Source organism: Hevea brasiliensis, chromosome 13 (assembly GCF_030052815.1).
Source record: "Hevea brasiliensis isolate MT/VB/25A 57/8 chromosome 13, ASM3005281v1, whole genome shotgun sequence".
Taxonomy (NCBI): Eukaryota; Viridiplantae; Streptophyta; class Magnoliopsida; order Malpighiales; family Euphorbiaceae; genus Hevea; species Hevea brasiliensis.
Window position 1 is genome coordinate 82009902 of NC_079505.1, and position 9858 is coordinate 82019759.

At 38.8% G+C, this 9858-nt stretch overlaps 1 pseudogene; it reads left to right on the forward strand.

The window, feature by feature from the left end:
- Nucleotides 1-226: 226 nt before the first annotated feature.
- On the forward strand, nucleotides 227-8863 carry LOC131171950 (uncharacterized; annotated as a pseudogene).
- The last annotated feature ends 995 nt before the right edge of the window (nucleotides 8864-9858 follow it).

Here is a 9858-nt window from a genome sequence, read left to right on the forward strand (position 1 = left end):
ATATGAGATATGAGAGCAGATAAATATTCATCGAACAGACTCAAAATGTAATTAATATAAAATTTAATATAATTAGAAAATTAATATGTTCCTATAAATGAGTAATTAGTTGCTAATCAGTTGGACAATAAATTGGTTAATTTGTTAAGACAGTTACGTGCTTTATAGGACAGTTAAAGTTGTTGTTATATATTTTTTTAATAAAGAATCGGAAAAATTAACTTTCAATTGAAAAAAAAAATGGCCGGTAACGGCGTAACGCTATCACACGGTTGCCCGATCTGACCGTCACTGTTCTACCAAGTACCCAAACACAATTCTTCCTTCTGCTGTCTCTCTTTCTTCGATTTCTCCCTTCACCTCTGTCTCTTTCTCTCTCTAAAATTCTTCAGCTTTCTCTCTCTAGATGAAATCTCTTCAATTCGACGGATCGGAGCTCAAGTGGGATTGAGTCATCTGGAAAGCAGGGTCTCTGGATTGGAATCCGTTAGGGGGAACTGAAAATTAGGGTTTGGATTCTGGTGGCAAATGGTGGAGGTTGGACTTTGAGGTGGATCTAGGGTTTGGAATTTGTGAAATTGATATAAGGAAGAGGAGCGGGGTTCGGTTTCTGAATTAAGGAGAGGGGATTGATGGTACTCGAGGGGGAAGATGCAAGGCTATGCATGGGCGGGCAGGTGAGGAAAGGAAAAGGAGTCGGCACATGTGGACAGGACCCACGCGTAGCAATTCGGTCGTAGCTGGTGATGTTTCCTCTTCTTCTTCGGTTTCTCTGGCTAATTCATTTTGCAAGGTACTTGTCCTTGCAGATATTTTATTTTATTTTATTTTTCCTGGGATTGCTTTTAGTTTTTATTTTTAGGTTGGGCTGATGAAGGAATTTTGGGGTTTGGAGGAGTGGATTTTGGTTTGGACGATCGGGACTGGATGTATGAATGGGGCTCTTCGCAGAGTTGTGTGATTAACGAGAAAGGTGGTTAATGGGGAAATGGGTCGAATATTTTTGTAATTGTGTGTTGCTTGGCCTGCATTGATGGAAATTTGGAAAAAAATAACTGGCCTGATTTATGAGAGTTTGAGAGATTGAATCTGATTTTCGAAAATTGTGTCTGGTGACGTGTTTGATATAGAATTATAAGGAAGTAGAGTGAAATGATGGTGCAGTGTGTTTGATTGATGTTGGAGTTGGGGCACTTCTGGTGTTCTTCAGGCTTCTACATCTGTTTGTCTCATACCTTTTGTGGGGTTGTATGGAAGATTGGAAAATTAAAAGTCTGAATATCCTGTTCAATTCATTTGCTTCTAGTTATTAATGGTGCATTCTTATGTCTTTGGCTAGGCTACGGGTTTTTTTATTGAGTGCTGTTTAATGTGTAAAACTTAGCATATAAATTGGAGGTTAAATTCTTACTTAAAGTTTCGGAAATTGTGATTTGGGATAATCACCCTCCTTCTGGTATATGGGTTATCTCCAGGCTTGTTTTGTTAGAGATGCTTATTTTTCCTATGGCATGCACATCATTTCCTTTTGTTGTGTTTAGTCTTTCACTAGGATTAAGACCATACTTTCTAACTAATCCTACATAAGATGGTTAAAAATGGTGCAGAAATATTGATGTAGCAATTCTTAAAAAGGGCAGAGGATGCGAGTGGATTTACTATAAACATATTTATGGGTGGTTTATCTCATGGAAAATATATATTTTTTTTTTTGTTGAAAATATTTTTTGTAGCAAAACATATTTTGGAACAAATTAATTATTTATGTGGTTGGTTGTAATACTGATCAACTCATGTTTAATGAAGATGACTATGAGAGTATTTCCTCCTATAATTTCTTTATATTTTCCATTTTGTTTTATTACTTTAACTGGAGAGAAAAATACTCGAAAAGGATAAATAGCAGTAGTCAGTGAACTTGTTTGTATGCGCCTCTGTGATTTTCTTGTGGGTTCTTCTTCCTACTCTTTTTTCATAGTTGTTAGTAGTCTAGATAATTACTTTTTATTAGTCGTTCCTTTAACAAGGAAAATGTTCTGTGATCAGTTTTCTCTTGTGCTCATTTTCATTTCCTGATAATAAATTGTAGAAGCGTGATAACTTTGTTTTTAACTAGTAAACTAGACTTTTCAAATCCCATCTTTTGGTTAATTATAAAGATTTGTTATCTATGGTAAAGGGAGAAAAGTGAAAAAGAAGTTACTTCTGAAGGCACCCCAAGGAAGATATAACTTCATTTTTGAGGTTTGTTTGACATGTGTAATTGTGATTGTTGTTGTTTAGGGGTTTGGAGTTCATCTAGGTTTCCTATCATTTTGAAAGAGGAGTTTGATAACCTAAGTTTTCACTTACTGTTAATTAATATGGGATATGTGCTTGTGCTTTGTTCCAACAATAGTTAAAGAATTTAAACCATACATTGTATGGTTGTATGCTTAGGGGTTGTTTGTTGAGATAATGGTTTTGCAGGGATTGCAGAGCTATTTTAGCAACAGTTTCTTGAAATAAGTATCCTATTAGTTTAATATTGAAAGCCATGTGATCTAAGCTGGTTCATTTAGTTGATTGTAACAGCGTCTTGCTCTAGAAAAAAAAATGAGAGTTTGTGGGAGTTAGTCACTCAAAAATTTCTTCTTTTTTTCTGGTAATATTTATGCTTCTTCTTTGTTCATTAGCGTAATTGAATGGCATTTGCTGATTTAGTTAGGGTTCTGCTATTAATGAAAGTGAGAAAGAGGGCCACTTACTGAAATTACAATTAGGAACTATTTAGCCCTTTGACTTTTGCATGGTGTTGATTATAATGGTACTTTTATGAGGTTGTGATGGTTAAGATTGACTTGGAGTTTTGTGTGGTTTTTTTTATTTTTTTATTTTTTTTTTTTTATGTTTAAAGATAATACTGCTTTTCATATATTTGTGGAGGAGTTTATTGCGTCTTTTTAAAAAAAAAAAAATTTTGAAATGCTGTTTATTTAGCTCTTCTTCATTTCAGATAAATTTTTCCAGTTTTCTAAAGTTCCGTGTTTACCCCCCCCTTCCCTCTCTCCTCCTTAACAGGATGGACGCAGGATCTGTGTTGGAGATTGTGCACTTTTCAAACCGTCTCAAGGTTCCCCACCTTTCATTGGAATAATTCGTTGGGTGACTACTGGTAAAGAGAACGAGTTAAAGTTAGGCGTGAATTGGCTATATCGACCAGCAGAAGTAAAGCTCGGCAAAGGCATCCTTTTGGAAGCTGCACCAAACGAAATATTCTTTTCCTTTCATAAGGATGAGATTCCTGCTGCATCATTACTGCATCCGTGTAAAGTTGCCTTCCTTCGTAAAGGTGTTGAACTTCCATCAGGAATTTGCTCATTTGTGTGCCGGCGAGTTTATGATATTACGAACAAGTGTTTATGGTGGCTAACCGATCAAGATTATATTAATGTAAGTTTGAGATGCATTTCATGTATTTTTGCTGTGGGTTGTTGACGATTTCTGGTTATTAATATTCTTTTTTTTGGACAGGAACGACAAGAAGAAGTAGATCAACTATTGTGTAAAACTCGCATAGAAATGCATGCAACGGTGCCCCAGGGTGGGCGTTCACCAAAACAAATGAATGGTCCGACATCAACTTCACAGTTGAAACCTAGCTTAGATAGTGTACAAAATAGTGCCTCATCCTTTCCTTCTCAAGTTAAGGGCAAGAAAAGGGAACGGGGAGATCAGGGCTCTGAGCCTGTTAAACGAGAGCGTTCTTCAAAAATGGATGATGGTGATTTTGGTCATTGTAGACCAGAAAGCATTTGGAAATCTGAGGTTGCAAAATTTACAGAAAAAGGAGGGCTTGTTGACTCTGAAGGGGTTGAAAAATTGGTGCAACTCATGCTGCCTGAGAGGAATGAGAAAAAGATAGACTTATTGGACCGATCAATACTGGCTGGTGTTATAGCAGCCACAGATAAGTTTGATTGCCTTAATCGGTTTGTGCAGCTTAAGGGCTTGCCTGTGTTTGATGAGTGGCTGCAGGAGGTGCATAAAGGAAACTTGGTGATGGTAGCAGCCACAAGGATAGTGATAAATCTGTTGAGGAATTTCTCTTAGTTTTACTCCGTGCACTTGACAAACTCCCTGTAAATCTTCATGCTTTGCAAATGTGTAACATAGGTAAGTCAGTGAACCATCTGCGTCGCATAAGAACTTGGAAATTCAGAAGAAAGCAAGGAGCCTGGTTGACATGTGGAAGAAACGTGTAGAGGCTGAAATGGATGCAAAGTCTGTTTCTAACAATGCTGTCCCCTGGGCTGCAAGATCACGTCTTCCAGAAGTTTCACATGGTGGGAACAGACATTCTGCTGCATCTTCTGAGGCGGCAATGAAGATTTCAGCTGCACAACTTACAGCTTCAAAAATGGTCCAGTCAAGCCTGTACAGGGGGAGACTATGGGAAAGTCTGCATCTGTCTCTCCAGGGTCCATGAAATCGGTACCATCTTCTGCATCAGTGGATAATAGCTTAAAAGGACAGGTCTGTAATATTGGGGTTATTGGTGCATCTGAACTTATCGTAGCTGTGAGGGAGGAGAAAAGCAGCAGTTCTAGTCAGTCCCACAACAATAGTCAGTCTTGTTCTAGTGACCATGTCAAAACTGGGGGGGTTTCTGGAAGGGAGGACGCAAGGAGCTCTACTGCTGTTTCAATGACTGCAAACAAGGTCATTGGTGGTTCTTCTTGGCATCAAAAATCACTCAATGGTGTCCAAAGTCCAGGCGTATCTGGGATCCAGAGGGAGACTGGGTCAAATAGGAATTCTTCCTTGCACAGAAATCAGGGTGGAGAAAAATTGTCTGAGTCCAGTTTGACGTGTGAGAAGGTAGTTGATGTTCCAATGGCAGAGGGTAATAATCACAAATTGATTGTTAAAATCCCTAACAGCGGTCGTAGTCCTGCACAAAGTGCCAATGGAGGATCTTTTGAAGACCGTTCAGTCATGAATAGTAGAGCTTCTTCTCCACTGCTTTCAGAGAAGCATGATCAATTTGACCGTAACTTGAAGGAAAAGAATGATGTTTATCAAGCTAATATTACCCCTGATGCAAATAATGAGTCATGGCAAAGCAATGATTTCAAAGAGGTGCTTACTGGGTCTGATGAGGGGGATGGGTCTCCTGCCACTGTTCCTGATGAAGATAACTGTAGGATTGGTGAAGACAGTAGGAAATTAGCTGATGTCCCTAAAGCTGCTTCCTCATCACGTGGAAATGAACATAAATCAGGAAATTGCATGAGGCTTCTTTCAGCTCCATAAATGCTTTGATTGAAAGTTGTGTCAAGTACTCTGAAGTGAATGCCTCCATGTCAGTTGTGGATGATGTTGGAATGAACCTGCTTGCTAGCGTGGCTGCTGGGGAGATGTCCAAATCAGATATGGCTTCCCCAAATCATTCTCCACAAAGAAACATCACTGCTATTGAGCACTCTTGCACAAGCAGTGATTCAAGACTAAAGTCATATCCAGGTGATAACATAGCTCGAGATTGTACAGAGTCAGTTGATGGCATTGATGATGAACATGAGAAGTGGGTTACTGGTACGATGCGGGCTAAGAGCTCAGAGGATAAAATTGTATCATTTTCAGAAGAAAAACCAGCAGAGGTGCTTAATGAACATTCAAATTCTTCCAATATGGATGTGCAGCAAATTGCAGAACCTTCCCTAGAAAACAATGTGAAATCAGAAGACACATTACTAGCCACTTCAGTGGCTCTGCCCTCTGCAAGTACAGTAGACAAGACATCAAATAATGCAGACGGAGAAACATGGGAGGAAAAGGTAGATAGCAATTCAAACCCAGATGGCATATCTGATACAAAAGATAAGTTGCATGGTTGTCTTCAAAGTGAAGATAAGGTTGATGTTTCTGCATTAGAAGGTGGAACTGAACGGGTTGAAGGATCATTGCCTTGCCCATCAATGGACATAGATGATAAGAACATGAAAAATATGAACAACGAGTTGAACATTACTATGCAAGGAGAGCAAAAACCTCCTGCTATGATGCGCCTAGAGTTTGCAAAGGGGACTGTTGGGGATGTGCTGCATTCTACCGATTCTGGTAAAGATATTGTTAGCGAAAATGTTTTTGGGGAGGTGAAGACCGAAAAGGCTAATGAAACGGATGGCAGGAATCAGCATACTGAAAAAGAAAATAATGCACATTGCCAAGCTCAGCACAAGGCACTGCCTGCATTTTTTCAAGAGCCAGAACAGGAAGCAAGGTGTAGAGGATCAAAGCTGACTGCCACTGATGCTGATGAAGCTGAGGAAAGTACATCTGGTGCTGCAGATGCTGCATCATTACCTGCTGCAGGGGGGCCAGATATTGAAGCCAAAGTGGAATTTGATCTAAATGAAAGTTTCAATGCTGATGATGGGAGATATGGGGAACCAAATAACTTGAGCGCACCTGAATGTTCTTCTATTCAACTGATTAGCCCTTTGCCTTTACCTGTATCTTCTGGTTCTAGTGGCTTACCTGCTTCAATTACGGTGGCTTCTGCTGCAAAAAGGCCCTTTGTTCCTCCAGATGACTTGCTGAAGAATAGGGGGGAACTTGGTTGGAAGGGATCAGCAGCCACAAGTGCTTTTCGTCCGGCTGAACCTAGAAAACCCTTGGAGATGTCATTAGGTATGGCTAATATCTCAGTCTCTAATGCAGCTGTGGTCAAGCCCAGTCGTCCACCATTGGATTTTGATTTGAATGTTCCAGATGAAAGAATCCTTGATGATTTGGCTTCTCGAGACTCTGCTCATGGTTCAGATTCTGTAGCTGACCTTTCAAGTAATCATAATCTGTCACATGATGAAATAATGGGTTCTGCACCTGTACGTAGCTCTGGGGGGCTTGATCTTGATTTGAATAGAGTGGAGGAGCCCAGTGATACGGGTAATCATTTAACAAGTAATAGTCATAGGATGGATGTGCATCTTCAGGCAGTCAAATCCTCATCGGTAGCTGTTCTTAATGGAGAGTCAAGTGTCCACAGGGATTTTGATTTGAATGCTGGACCTCTTGTGGATGAGGGGAGTTCCGAACCATCCCCATTTGGCCAATCTACAAGGAATAATACACTACCCCAGTCATCTGTTTCTGGCCTTAGATTAAACAGCACCGAAATGGGGAACTTCTCTTCATGGTTTCCTCAGGGGAATCCCTACCCAGCTGTTGCCATTCAGTCTATGTTACCTGATAGAGGGGAACAGTCTTTTTCAATGGTCACCCCTGGTGGGCCTCAACGGATGTTGGCTCTCCCTACTGGCAGCACACCATTTAATCCTGACATCTACAGGGGGCCGGTGTTATCATCTACTCCAGCAGTTCCCTTTCCAGCTTCGCCATTTCAATATTCTGTCATTCCTTTTGGGACCAATTTTCATATACCATCAACAACTTTTTCAGGTGGTTCAACAACATATGTGGATTCATCATCTGGTGGGAGACTTTGTTTTCCTACAGTGCAATCTCAAGTATTAGCACCTTCTGGTGCTGTCCCATCTCATTATCCAAGTCCTTTTGTTGTTAGCCTCCAGGATATTAGTAATATCAATGGCTCTGAAAGTAGTAGGAAATGGGGAAGGCAAGGTCTAGACCTCAATGCTGGGCCTTTGGGCACAGACTTGGAAGGGAGAGATGAGACGTCTGCTTTTGCATGCATCAAGGCAATTGTCCATTGCCAGTTCACAGACCATTGCAGAGGAGCAGTCAAGATGTATCAAGTGCCGGGCAGTGGCATATTGAAAAGGAAGGAGCCAGAGGGTGGCTGGGAAGGTTATAAGCAATCCTCTTGGCAGTAGAGATGCGCAAATGGCAAAATCCAGCAATCCATGAAGCCCGTAAGTTTTTTAGTGTGTTTTATTTATTTATTTTCCAATTTTTTATTTTAATATTTTCTATTTTAGATATTTGCTTGATTGCTGTCCAATTTCCACTTCATCTGTTCCTTCCTCCCCAAAAAAAAAAAAAAAAAAACTGTTTACCTTGAGATTTAATGATTAGATTTTAATTTAGCTTGTATGTAATTGTTTTCTTGATGGTCAATTAATCATTTTATATTCTTTCATTATTTTTTTGTTTTGTTTTACTTTCAGTGCTCTTGGATTGATACTGGCTAACTTCCAGAGGTTGCCATGGAACTCATGCTCTTCAAGGATAGGTGGTAAGTGAGTTGTTTGATGCCATTCCATCAATCACCCCGCCTTTATGCCTTAGAGGAATCTGTCTGGGGTCTGCAAGTTGGTATGTCCTTGAACTTGTCCTAGGTGGCTGCTGCACTTTCCTTTGTAGATATGTTAACCGTTGGAAAGCAGCATGCGTTGTCTGTTGCCCAGACATTTGGAATTGGTGCCCATACTGTACAACAGTGCATCAACATGTTATGCTATTGGACCCAAAACCTCCTTCCTTTTCCAACGTTTCCAAGAATGGAGAATGGGGTAGTGAACTTGTTTAAACAGAAGCCCTTTTGTATGTGCTTTGATGTTAATCTCTTTCCCGTTTCCCCCATCTTTTAATCACATATATATAGTAGCAAATGGACTTCATGTAGGATGCTTCAAATGACAGGTGAAATCTGATCTAGAGTTTAATTGTATCTGGAAAAAATTTAAAGGTTAGTGGCTGTCAACTTAGTATGGGGCATTATGGTTCTTTGTACTTGAATTTTGATGATTCATGATCCTCGTCTATTGTTAGTTTTTGCGAGATACATGGGTCAATACTGCAAGGTTCATTTGTATGGGGGTGTTGGAAGTCTGTTGGGCGAGTAATAAGAATGGACATGAGGAGGTTTGTCCTGCATGTTAAGATTCTTAACTAATTGGTGTAGATTTTATATCTTACTCAAAACATGTTTTCAAATATATTCAGTGATTAAAAGAAATGATGTCCTTGGTAAAAAGATTTCTTTTTAGTGCTCTTATGCTTCTGGTGTTACTATTTTGCTGACAATAAACTTCACCTTTTTTACTTGTGCTGCCTCAAATGGTCTTTTGCGATCGTCGTTTAGGCTTGTTATTTAACTCCTATTATTTGGAAAGCAGCAGTTTTGAATTGCTTACCATGAAAATAACCTTCATGCCCTTTTCAATGGCAAGTTTCTAATGGACAACATTTTTTTGAAGGAAAGAACTTATATATAAACCACTTCAAGAATATGTGCGTGTGTGTGTGTGTGTGTTTGGCGAGTATTGTATGATAAGAGGACGTATAGCTTTCAGTCGACGAATTATTTAATTTTAGTTTTAGTAGATTTGTTCTCAATATGTAAATTAAATGTATCTATAATCTATGAGGACGCGGCTACTACTGGAACTTCCATAACGACAAATTTATCATTAATAAATGAAGTTTAGAATATTTCTTCACATAGTTATAATTTTATATTAATTCTAATAGCATTTTAATGATAGTATATGCTATTTTTAATGATATTTTCTAATTTTACATAGTTATCAGAGGTACAATCAATTTGTTAGTTAGCATAGCATAAACATTCATATGGTAAATAATGCAAACTATGTATTGCAATTTACACGTTAAATGGCTCTTAGAGTAATATAAGCATCGTAAGAAACACAAGAATATATATATATATATATATGGAGAAAATTCAACATGTAAAATATTTTAAACACATATGACACTTACACACTGACAGAGTTAGAGTGCCAGGGCACTCCTAAATTTGTGAAAAAAATTTAAACATAATTTATAAAAAAATTATAAATATAAATATAAACTAAATATTACTTTGACCCTCTAAATTTGTGACCTGACGGTCCTAACTCCATCATTGCATTTACATTACATTAA